At 28.4% G+C, this 11,374-nt stretch overlaps 1 long non-coding RNA gene and 1 other non-coding gene across 2 annotated transcripts in view; one reads left to right on the forward strand and one right to left on the reverse strand.

Moving 5' to 3' along the window:
- LOC129980551 (uncharacterized) overlaps nucleotides 1-4,568 on the reverse strand; it is a 42,854-nt gene extending 38,286 nt beyond the window's left edge. Inside the window, exon 1 of the long non-coding RNA XR_008785248.1 lies at nucleotides 4,430-4,568. This is a non-coding gene — a long non-coding RNA (uncharacterized LOC129980551). The remainder of the gene's footprint in view (nucleotides 1-4,429) is intronic.
- Trnaa-agc (transfer RNA alanine (anticodon AGC)) lies at nucleotides 3,542-3,614 on the forward strand. Its single transcript has one exon. It is a non-coding gene; the product is annotated as a tRNA-Ala (tRNA).
- Nucleotides 4,569-11,374: the final 6,806 nt, after the last annotated feature.

Raw genomic sequence — 11,374 nt, forward strand, 5'->3', positions numbered from 1 at the left:
AAATGGCTATGAAACTAAATTTTGAGACTGCGATCTGATTCTCAAACATATCTATTTCTTTTCATAAAAAACAATAAATCATTCCGGCAAGCCTCAAACAAATATTCTGTAGTTAAATTATTAAATGTCAAGAAATACGTAAGCTATTTCATGTTGTTAAAAGCATTATTTGTTACTCATCTTAGTAACAATTGCAAGGAGAACGGTTTCATCCAAAGAACCAGCATGAGTGATCTCTTCAAGTCTCTCACACATTCTCTAATAAATGTGTCATCCCTTTTCTCAGAATAAAATTGGGGGCAGTGAATGCTTTGCATGATACTGACAAACAATGATTCCAGAATATAAATATTTAGCGAGAATCTTCTTATTTTACTGCATGCGATCTGATGTGATTTGTTATTACTGAATGAGGTCTTATGCGAACTCTAGCACAAGATACACAAGTGTCTAAAAATTGAATATGTATTTCCGGCATGTTTTTCCCTACCAATAAAAATGCGAATTTTACAAAGAACTGCAATTGTTATCACTAGACAACATTCCAAATTTCATTCATCTAAATCGTTGCTTTGTTAAACTATAGCGTTTACGTGCATGCAAAAGTACAGATTGAGAAACGGTCAACCTCTTATTATATTTGGTTTAAAACAAATTTTTAAAAATGGGCCACAGAGGTCCGATTCATGATCAGAAATGTGGAAATCGGCCGAAAACTCGAGGTAGATTTTTTTGTTTGACGATTACAACATTTCTTGTTTTTATAATTTAATTTATATACACGAAAGTAAATTAAATGTGCAATAAAGTAATGTGTGTAAAAGTAAATGTGTAATAAGGCTTCGCTTTGTGTTTTTACTTTAGACTGCTCTCTTCATCATTACAGCCTATCCAGAAGTTGGAAAGTACTGATTGGGACAAACTGTCCCCGCCGACGGATCCAATTCGATATCAAATCAGTTATTTTTGGATGAAAAGGATCAGATAGGAGTCAAGTCATTGATTCGTGCTGAGTTACAAGTAAATCATTAACTCAAAGACAAGTTTTTAAATCTAACCATTTTTCCTATTCATTTCATATTTTCATGTAAACCAGTAAAAAAAAAAAATGCACTGGTTTACATGACAAAACATTTAAATTGATTTCTCACGAATTCATTTCATTCAAACCCTGACACCTCAACACCACCTATAATTTTCGATTGAAAGTAAACAATTTTTAAACTTAAATTAAAAGTGATTTGGACATTAGTTGGTTAAATGCCCGCGAGCTCATAAATTCCTCCTCCTATAATTATATTAGAAGAAAAAATCTATTTATTAATTAATGATCGATATAAATGGAATTTCCTTAATACAACTAAACCCTGTAATTGCCGCTTAATTAAACCACCCCATAAATTTACAAACCAGGAGCAATTAAAAACAATTATATCATGATAAAACGTCATCTCAATTATGACGTTACGTATATTAAAATGAGAAAAGATTTATTTAGGCTTGACCATATATGGCTTGATTGGCGTTACAAATCCGGTAGGAATGAAATAAGGTCTTATCTTTCTCTTCATAGAAGCTTGTTCAAATTGCGATTTGTTGCAGTGAAACAGGTTCCTTTCTTTGAAAAACAATTTGTATGCAAATTTTGCGACATAAGTTGGGATATGATTACAAAGAAAGTTTATATGCGTCTATAACATGGTTGTGAATTATTTATAAGTTAGTATCTACAGAATTTTGCTTATTCCCATATGTAATTAATCTATATTTAATTCTTCGTGAAAGATGTATAACAAAATACGTATTAAAGATGTATACAATTCGGACTCGAATTTTTCACAACTCTACGCGTTTCAAAATTCTCACAGCCCAAAAGACGTATTTTTATAATTCTGCCTATCTATGGGCATAATAACTCCAAAACACTTTGAGCTAGATAGGTGAAATTTCGTATATAGTCTTTACACAGAATTTGTAGATTTCTATCAAATTTTGAACGAAATAAATTTAGAGGTAATAATTTTGTCCGAACATAGGTTTGCACGAAACTACTAAATGAAAAGAACCAGTTGGAACCAGTCGGTACACAGTTTTAGCATATAAACTCTGGATTTTTATCAAAGTAAATCTAGGGAAAAGTTGATAGTTTTTCTGTATGTTCTTTCATATCCATATAAACGCGACAGCTCAAGACCTCAAAGATTTGGATCAACGAAAATCGGCATCTGATCTCGGGACAACAAGCGCAGTTCTCAATCAAATTTTGTTCTAATCAGTTGGTAAAAGGAGGCCTGAAATGCATATTCATTTTTCTGGTAGCATCCCAGTGATTAATTGCTAAAAATATTTACATGCTAATAGGGCTTTCGTAACTTTAGCATGCGGCTATTAATACACAATTACATTTATTATGTATTTACGAGACATTATTATTATTATACGAGACAATTCCCAGGAGGCCATTCTCACCTTTTATTTAACATATTTAAAATAAAATAAATATTAAAAATCAGGAGTGAAAAACAAAAGTAAAGGAGTAATGAAGAAAAAAAAATCTAAGTGCTTTGGAAAATCTACAAAATTAAATATATCATAGGTAACTGAATTTCGTTTGAGAAAATTTTACACATATTTGTTATAGGATGTAAGAAATATGCAATTAAAGATAATTTCTATGTGAGCATTAAAATGTTTTTTTCATATATCAAGATATGATTTATTTATTCATTTGATGTAGAAAGATTTAAAACTATTTACAGGAGCCATAGAAAGTAATCCTTTATGAAATGAATTATATTATATACCTAAAAATTACAAATTCAAGCAATTAAACTTAGAGACAAAAAATTAATTATAGATACGTTTTTCAAAGTTGCTTTAGGATAAATATCTTGAAAAGTTTACTAAAATCCATTTTCAGTATTATATTAAGTTTTCAATTGTGATCAAGATTTCAAGAAGCGAAAGATATGCTTATATTCATGTTTAAAAATACTCATGATTTAAAGGAATTTTCTTATCCTTTTTTTTTCCCGAGAAACTGTTAGATTACAGAATTAAAACAAGCACTACTACTAAACAATGACGTGTCTAACATTTACAAAATCACGTAATAAAGAATTCTGCTTTGATAATATAAAGTCAGAACTTTAAAATGATATTCTAAAGAAGAAATAAATATTAAAGATCAATTAAATGGGCTAGAATGGATATTGCAATTATATTTCTAAATTAAAATGCCTTAACTAGTCGATACTATCAGTGGTAAAGAAAAACGATGCCATTTTACACCACGATCTTTTTTTTTTATTCCAATCAAAAATCTATAATTTCTTAAACTATAAACTTCATATTTATAAACTTTCATTTACGTCTAAACACTTAATTTTGTCTTGTTTTCATTGTCAAAAGCTGACCAAACAATCAAACTCTTTCGGAAACCTGACCTGCTTTCAAAATAAGTTTACGTTTATGTAACCTACTAATCAAACTTGTTATTACGCATGTGAAGTTCAATAAATAATATCTATCGGTTCTCGACGGGGGCGTAGCTCAGATGGTAGAGCGCTCGCTTAGCATGCGAGAGGTACCGGGATCGATACCCGGCGCCTCCAAATTTTATAATCTTTTTGAAGATTAAGGCAACTAGAGATGAAGGTATTGAATAATGCTCTGATAAAGAAGTCAATGTTATTGGTTGTTAGATATTTAAAGAATTACTAGCCGCTTTTGGCGACCATCTGGGTGGCTGTCATAGTTAACTACATCTTTCATGTACATAATATATACATTATAAAATAAAACATATTTAAAAATAAATAGTTTGTTTAAAATCATATACATAAAAAGAAAAGAATGCAATATATTTGTAAATTATATTTAAAAGAATTCTTAATCTGTGTTTAAAAAAAAACTAATTAAATTAACAAATTTTTTTTTAAATTTGAAATGTGTTTTTTAATAAATATCATCAATGCTTAAAAACTTATATAAAGATATATGCATTATTTTATGATTACTTATTTCATACCAGTTCTATTTAAATGCTGTTCATTTTTATTGTAACAGTTCTATTCAACTTATTACTATAATACTAACCATCTTGTCATATATAACCAGAAGTTTAGAAAACCAACAACATTCAAGTACACATTACATAACGAAACAAATTCAAAAATAAATATTATTGGTTTAAAATCATTCAGATAAAAAGAAGAAATATCCATTATATAAGTAAAATACAAAAACACCTCTTGAATCAGTGATTTTACTTTATACTTAAGCTATCAAAAGAAGCATTTTTAACAGAGTTTAAAAGTTTGATAAACAACTAGGGATCAGCAATTTTGATCTGTTATTTGCAATGTATTTTTAGATAAATACCATCTGTGATTAAAAGATTATATATAAAGAAAGATAGTAAGCCTACTTCAGTGGTCGATTGAAGTTTCCACGTTTTGATCTTTTCTTTGATTGAATGGAAGTTTCAGTCAAACGGCGAGCTCTTTTTTTGAACATGACTAATTATATTTTGCAGCTCCATTAGATAAGCATTGACATAATCCAGTATAAAAAATTCGACCGACGTAACAATTAGAACTGAAACACTCATAAGCATAATTGTTTATGTCTGACGTTGCCATTCGGCAATAAGTAATAAGCCCGATTTCTGTGCCACGGACGTTAATTTTTTATATGTATATGTAGATTTTAATTGCTATTTAGATGCATATTTTCAAACGAAAAAAAAAAAGACTTTTAAATAAAGTTATTTAACTTTTTTTGAAGAATTTTTTTTTTTTTTGCAACGATATAATTAAAATAATTCAACATTATAATAAAAGACGTATAATTTATTACTCCATGGAAATACCAAGATGTAATAGAAAATAAATAAATTTCCTAACTGTAAACCATTAACTGTGTAGAAAGAGAGATAGTGTAAAATTTTCTTGTCACTGATTCTCAATTTGAATTTTGCGTACTACGCTTTTCTTAGAGCCACATAGAAAATCTTGTCAAACAACAGTTTTTGCAGGTATTTATAAAATTTTTGCTTACTTTAATTAACCATTTAACGATTTGCTGTAAATGCATTGAATTATCCTGTTTTGAAATTTTTAAATGGAAATTATAGATAGATATTATAATTCGATTCAAAGATTACATGGTATATAAAAATATCTCAACCTTTTTGAGGAATCTTAGTTAAATAAAAATAACAAAATCTTCCCAAAATTGCTGTTATCTAATTAGATAGTAAGCAATGTGATTCAGTTTGATGATTATTATTTATTTCAGCATTTCATATTAAAAAATTAATTAAAAGTAACTCGTATATTTCTAAAAGATGCATTAACGGCTTCAAACATGTAACCACAATATAAATTAGAGCCCATCGAACATCTTGCAAAAATATAAAGGATAGTAAGCAGAAGACACACTTTCGGATGCACGGTAGCAGGCCAGTTACATTTATCATATGATTATGACGCCATGTAAATTAATTTCATTAATTCAGGAAACCAAATGGTATTCACGATATTTATTAACAATGACATATAATTAAATAGTTAATTTCAGTTTGCTAAATTGTTTCTATTTTTCTTACTTTATTGATATTATAATAGAAACTGATTCGATATTGAAAATACAGAAATCTTTTTTGTGCATCATGTTTGAAAGGCCTATGGCAAAAGGTCAGCTAAATAATTCATTAGTTACGAGCGAGGGATCTAAACAGATTTAATGCACGCTCGTTTTAAATTTCGTATTGGCATATCAAATTAGAGCAAAAATCAACTATGTAATACTTTTATAATTACAAACTGCTTTATTGATAAGATTTTTTTAATCATTATCTATATTTTATATACCCGAATTAGCATTTATTTGTGAACTTTAATCACATGTAAAATGTAAAAATTCTTACAATGTAAAAATATATATATTTTTTTTAATTTACAAATATTCCAGTTTAAAGAGCTTCAGTAATAAACAGTACAAACAATCATTATTATTATTATTATGTTGATAAATATGATTATGCTTTTCTTTTCCATTCTTTTAAAGCTATTAGAAATGTCGGATTTTTTTCATTCAATGAATATTAATTTTTCAGATTATATCAGTACGATAACAATGAAGATTGATTATTTTTATACAAAATGATTTATATGAGGATTTTGATATATTTTGTATTATGATTTTGATGAAATATTTTGATATATTTGATGTGTATGATTTTGATGAAATATTGATATATTTGATGTGTATGATTTTGATATATTTTGATGAAATTACTTCTTTATTACAAGTAACATAAAAAAGCAAAAATAAAGTTTTTTATACAAAATGCATTAAGTGAAATTTAAAACGTTTAATGTTTGCTTTTTTATATGCAGTTTGCAAATAATGTTTCAGAGTATATCATGAAATAACCGAAATGGAAGCATTTTATTTTTTTTTAAGTACAATACATAGAATTTGCATAACAATGGAAACTAATTCTAATTTTAAAGAAATGCAAAGCTTCACATTATAAGTATTTACTAGACCCTTAATTGTACTAACGAAAATTTGAATTCATTAAAAATAATTCATTTTAATAGAAATTTAACAACAAAATTATTAAGAATAATATCTCCCTGTACTATCCTAGCCGCATTGCATACACCTGCTTGTACCATTTAATGTTAACATTTTGGTCTTCATGGGAGGCCGCTTTTGACTGGCATCTCGTTATTTCAGTAGCGCCACGGGGGTCATAGGTGAGCAGCAGAGTAGACTGATCTTTGAGCTGTCGTTCAGCTGTGTCGGTCACACTCTATTCCTTTCACCGTATAAAATGAACAGCCTGACCTTTCTGTTTATTACTGCAGTTTCACCCGAGTATATTGTTTGAAAGAAGCATAATATATACTCATTTGTAGTAAAATTATCCCATTATTGGCCCCTGGTTAAAACGTGAAACTTCGTTAGAAATGCACCAAAAAATAAAATGGTTACATTTATTCATGGAATAAGTTTGAAATTTTCCAATTATTGACCAACCAATTTATATAACATTTTATGATGATCAATGCGCTGAAGAATCAATGGAAGGATATAACAAATGGAATACAAGAAGGTGGTTAATTTTTGCAAGATGTGTGCGCAGATGGTACTAATTAAAAAAAACAAAAAAAAAACATTGGACCTATAAGCACGGAACATATGGACTTACAGCATGGATTTTCAGTCTCAGTAATTTCATTATTTACATATCTTCTTTTGGATGAGCAACTTTTCGTAGAATTGTTTCCATGAAAAGAATTTCTTCTAGAATCCTATTAATGTAATCTCACGCGCTAATCATACTAATCTAATTTACTTCACAAGCTCTAGTTTTAAACACTGAAGCAAAAATCACTTGAGACCTCTTAAGACACCTCCATAGAAGTTAACGTCAGCATGCACAGTTCTTAGATCAATTAATTTGTTAACTGGGTAATTAACTTATATTTAATTCGTTTTGCATTGAAATATTTCGTTACACCCAGTTAACAGGTTAAAGAACTGTCTTCCAGATTTTCAGCAAGTATATCTTTGTTGATACTAAACCACTTTCTACAGCCGCATTGCAATATGACAATACAAGAAATATTTTTAGGACTCTTCCAAAAAGACTTTTTGGATGTAAAAATATTAGAATAGAAATCATCTAAACAAATTTCTCAATTAATTATGTTGTTGTTTGTATTTATTTTTTGAAGGAAAATTTTAAATTAGATTTTTTACGCTCTGAATATGTAGTGAAAATTTGTAGTTTGGAATAAAGAAGTTGAAGCAAATCAATTCTTCGCAATTTACATAATACTTTTAAGTTAAGTTTCAGTAAACCATCAAACTTTTTGGGCATGCATTCGAATATATTTTCTTTTTTCGTAATGTTCTTCTCAAATATAAAACAGTCTGCTAAAAAGTATTTTGTCAGCTTCTGTAGCTTCAATCGTATTCAAATAGTTGGTAATCACTATTCCAATTTTGATACATTTGCTTTGAAATTGGATTAATCTATGTAAAAGAAAAGATGAATAAATAGAAAGGGTACGAACTTCCCCGGTTAAACAATTTCAAATGTTGCTTCGTTTTTAAAGCAACTGCAACGATTTTTTATTCTTGCAAAGATCGGCATGTTTTAGATGATGGGAAAAAAACCTTTAGTAATTTAAAATTCTCTAAATTTTCCTGATTTTTAAAGGAAATTTTAAAACTCCCTGCATTGTCCCCTGTTTTATAGATAATTTTTAAATTACTTGTTCGATTTCTCTGGGTCTTCCGGGAGCTTTTGAAACTTTATTTAAATAGAGAATTTTTAAAGAGATTCGAATCTCTGATCCGAAATATTTTAGAATAATGTAAAAGAAAGGGAAATCCGCAGCATTATGCATACACAATGATTTCAGTTAATCGACAAAATATCCCCAATTATATTTTGTACTGGACTAACAATAAATGATTGCGGTTCGAGCTCAACCACTTTGTTTTGAGTTACTTCTGAATGTCAACTCCATCTTAAAATGCTTCATGAATAGAAATAATAAGAATAAGAATAATAAGTTTTTAAAAGGTTTACTGAATTTAAACAAATTCTTACAATTTATGAAAATACTTGAAAATACAGTGATACTCGGTTATCTGTCTCGTAACTTACCGACCTCCATGCTGTTCGCACCAGTCGAAAATATATGTATATATTTGTTAATAAAGTAAGAAATTTTTAATTTTTCAGAGAAAAATTTATTTTTATCAAGTGCTAAAATGTATCGGTTTCACCTCTGTTATTTCACGCTTGTCTTCTTGCATTAAAGTAAGCTTATTTAAAAAACATCAAGATTAATTTAAATACTTTTTTGCTTTGTTGTTCTAGGTGTTATGTTGATGTTTAGATATTTTTAAGTCTGACTTCCTGTTATACTGTGTACACATGATCTTATATTACTTGCAACTGTTAATTCTAAAAATTTTATTAAAATCTGTATTGTATTTTATTCTAGATCTTCTTTTATCCGTGATATATTTTTAAAGATTTTTTTTAAGTAAAGTTTATCTAAGAGAATAGAAAATATGAACGAGAGTGAATTTTCATGTAAAAAGGTTCGCTTTTAATAGTTATGAGTGGAGTAAAAATAATGAGTATTTATAGAATTCTGGCTTCTCTGGTCTTTTTGTTATCCCAAGGATATGATTGATCAAAAGGCAAGAAAAAGGAAAACCAAAAATACGATGCGAAGCAGCGCCTGAGGGGGAAAAAATGCAAAATGTATGAATTAAATTGTCAATATACCGAAAAAAATTTTCAAAACTACAACCCAGTTGATTTTTAAATAAAAAAATATATATATTCATGAAAGTGAGAAATCAATAGCATATGGTTTTCCTAAAGACACTTTAACAAGTGTTTTAAAATTAATTGTTATGAATTAATTAATTTTAAATATACTATAATCCTATAGAAATAAATTTATATAGGATAACAAATATGAAGGAAAGGCCAGTACTTCATTTTAACCCTTATCATGGCAAGATTGCTTTTTTGAAGAAAAGCAAAAAAATGTATATAGGTAGCTTATTTTATATATATTTTTTAATATTTTATATTTTTTATATTTTATATATTTTTATTTTATAGTGGTAGTTATTTTTTATAAAGTTGTATGTATGGTATAGTATACAAAATAAACATAAGGGTTAAATACAGTTCACTAGCATATTTTAGCAAACATTTTTTTAACCATCAATGGACCACTGCAGCATATCTTGGACACATTATTGGCTTTTTGTTTTTGCAGTCTTTCATTTACGTCACTCAGTTGACATTTCATAATTTACTTTTAAGCATCAGTCACATTAGTGCAACAAGCAGTTTCATTTTGCGTACAAGATTCAGATGTAGGAAAAATGTTGAGATCACATCTGGGATCACATTTTTTCCCCTCCTCAAATGAATTTTCTCTGAAATTTGGCAGCTTTACCAGATTTTTTTTTCTAGCTTCCTTTGATACGAACTTTCTCCTTCAATTTGGTTGCCACAAACTTTTTTTTTTTTTTTTTGCTAAGAATTTCATTTTGTTAGAAATGCGGGGGGATAAATACCCCCCCCCCAAAAAAAAAATGGGAAACCGCGAATCCGCAGAAGAATCACATCCCTGTTATCCGCCTGCACTTTTCGTATATTTGGGAATCTATTGAATATTTATATGTTTTTTTTACATTTACGATTCACTGAATATAACGTTCTGAAAATCCGGCATTGTATATGCCAGAAATATATATATATATATATTAGTCAGGAGCATAAAATGGAAATCATGAATGAGATATTAGATTTATGCTCAAGATATTTGAAAAATGTTGAATCTTTTTCAAGAGGGATTTTAATAAAAGCGAACGAAAGTTATTAAAAAGCTGATTATTATTAATGATTTCTTATTACGAGCTATTATTAACCACTCTTTTTACATCTTTTATAATTATCGATTGATAATTGCTTTAAATTTCGTTGACGTCAGCAATGTCCAATTGGTTAAAAAAGGAAGGCCACCATATGCCTAGATAATGTTTAATTTACCTTTCAACCATCATTTGTTATTCAAATTTTCCCTTCTTAAAGTTGTACGCAATCTAAAACGTTTTGATGCCAAAATTAGGTATAAACACGCGAAGTATTTAATTTTTTTAGTTGAATCTGTAGAATAATAGATTCCCGGAAGAAAAAGCTTTCTACAGAAGAAAAAACAAAATTGTTAGTGGTTAACGCATCTCGTTTACCTTGAATTTTATGCATGATACGAATACTAAGTAGAAGATTACTTTATAGTGAAATGCTATAACTGTCACACTATTGGGACATTAAAAAATAATCTGGCTATCTGAAGTACAATTCCGGATACCCTAAAGTTCATGCATACAACATGTGGGAAAGCGGTTATTAAACAAAACAAAAAATTAAATAAAAATTAAAAAATATTCCCAAAATGTGAGCTAAACTAAAACTTGACAGATTAAAACAGTTTATTCAGTCTGCCGTCAGCAATATTAATTAGTGTATTCATATTTTATCTATAATGAAAGCTTGGAAAAAAAATTTTTAGTATTGTTTTTGTTACTTTCTAACACTTAAATCTAGTAAAGTTTTTTAGAACTTCTTACAAATTAAAAAAAAAAATGTCAGGCAGTCCCAACATATTAAACTTTTCACATGCAATGCCGAGTATAATTCGCGCATCGAATTACTCAATTTTTAATTTTGAATCTGCAATTAAATGCCGGTAGTATGTCATTTAAAATGCAAAAGTCGCTTAAAAACCCTTATTTATTCCAAATACTCTTA

The sequence above is a fragment of the Argiope bruennichi genome, chromosome 8, assembly GCF_947563725.1.
Source record: "Argiope bruennichi chromosome 8, qqArgBrue1.1, whole genome shotgun sequence".
Lineage (NCBI taxonomy): Eukaryota > Metazoa > Arthropoda > Arachnida > Araneae > Araneidae > Argiope > Argiope bruennichi.